This window comes from Echinops telfairi, unplaced genomic scaffold (genome assembly GCF_000313985.2).
Source record: "Echinops telfairi isolate 266 unplaced genomic scaffold, ASM31398v2 ScPeMD7_7469;HRSCAF=8507_1, whole genome shotgun sequence".
Taxonomy (NCBI): domain Eukaryota; kingdom Metazoa; phylum Chordata; class Mammalia; order Afrosoricida; family Tenrecidae; genus Echinops; species Echinops telfairi.
The window spans coordinates 147827888-147829408 of record NW_022111373.1 but is presented as its reverse complement, the minus strand read 5'-3'; positions in this window follow the sequence as shown (position 1 = coordinate 147829408).

Here is a 1521-nt window from a genome sequence, read left to right as displayed (position 1 = left end):
AAGTCTACTGCTGCCACATTTGTCCCCAACTGCATGCACTCCTTTTGTGCCTTTGTGTCACAGCTGGTAGCTGCTCTAAGATTTAAACCATTTTTGTAATGCCAGTTCACACTGAATTGACTGCAGTATGTTGCTGGTAACACTGAGTTGTGACTCATAGGGACCCCATGCCCAACAGAACTGGACACTGCACCGTGCTCACCGTTGTCCCTATACGTGAGCCCATTGTTGAAGGCACTGAGTCTATCCATCTTGTTGAAGACCTTCCTCCGTTTTTTCTGTCCCTCTACTTTACCATCCATGATGTCCTTTCCAGGGAGCGATCTCTCCTGAAAACATGTCCAATGTACGGGAGGCGAAGTGTCACCCTCTTTTCCGCTCAGGAGCATTCTGGCTACACTTCTTCTAAGACAGCATAGAAGTAACATAACTTTTATATGCACTGTAAATTCTTTTTAAATGTGGATGACTTATTTTATTGGAGTGGTCTAAAACTGAACTCTCAATATCTCCACAATATGGCTGTACACCCTCCCAATCTCAAGCAAACAGTGGGCACACAACCACCACACCAGGGTCCCAGGAGCCCAGTCCACTGACCACCATCTGTGGTTCTGTAACCCCTCCTCTTAGAGCATGAGCTTACAGTCTTCTACATTTGAAAATAAACCATGAGATGCAACAGTGGAAGCCACCTTTGTATTATCCTTTCTGCTTCATATAATTCAAATGTAATGAAGTATCAGATGTAAAAAAAAGTCATAGAATTTCAGGAGGAAATGGTAGGACATTTGAAAACATTTATAAAAATGAGCCCAGTTGGTAATAACGTTCACCGTGTCCCTCACCAAGAAGATGCAGGAGGACTTGGGAAAGTGTCTTTGGAGACAGTAACGGCGTACTCCCATCCACCTGCAGAGCTATGGTCAGATAAGGGTGCCGTCTTTGTTCTCTAGTGCTACTGTAAGAGAAATGTCCAAAGGGGTGACTTTAACAGCAGAAATATACTCCCTCACAGTTTAGGCGGCTAGAAATCTGAATTCAAGGCATTGTTCCCTCTTCGGCTTTGTGGAAGGGTCTTTGGCATTAATCTTTACTGTGGGTCTAGGAGTTTCTCAGCCCAAGGATCCAAAGGACACTCTCTGCTCCTGGTTCTTCTTTATTGGTAGTAGGAGTTCTCTCCTCATTTCTCTCTCTCTTAATCTCTGCAAGGTAAAAGGTAATACAAGTCCCACTCCAAGGATCAGGGCTGTGAGTAAGGGTGTTGTGTCCCCCCTAATCACCTTACACCTTATTGGTTGATTATTTCAGAGCCTATCATGTGGGGTGACTACATCATTATACAACTGCCCAAACACTAAGGCTCAGGGCCCAATCCAAGGACACATATTTGGGGGGACACAATTGAATCCATGAGAGGACAGGTTCAGGTCCACCTGGCCTTAGGTCCCTGATAGGTTTGAGAGACCTGGATGCACTACTTATCAGGAAGAATTCATCCTGGTATGAAATTTTGGACTA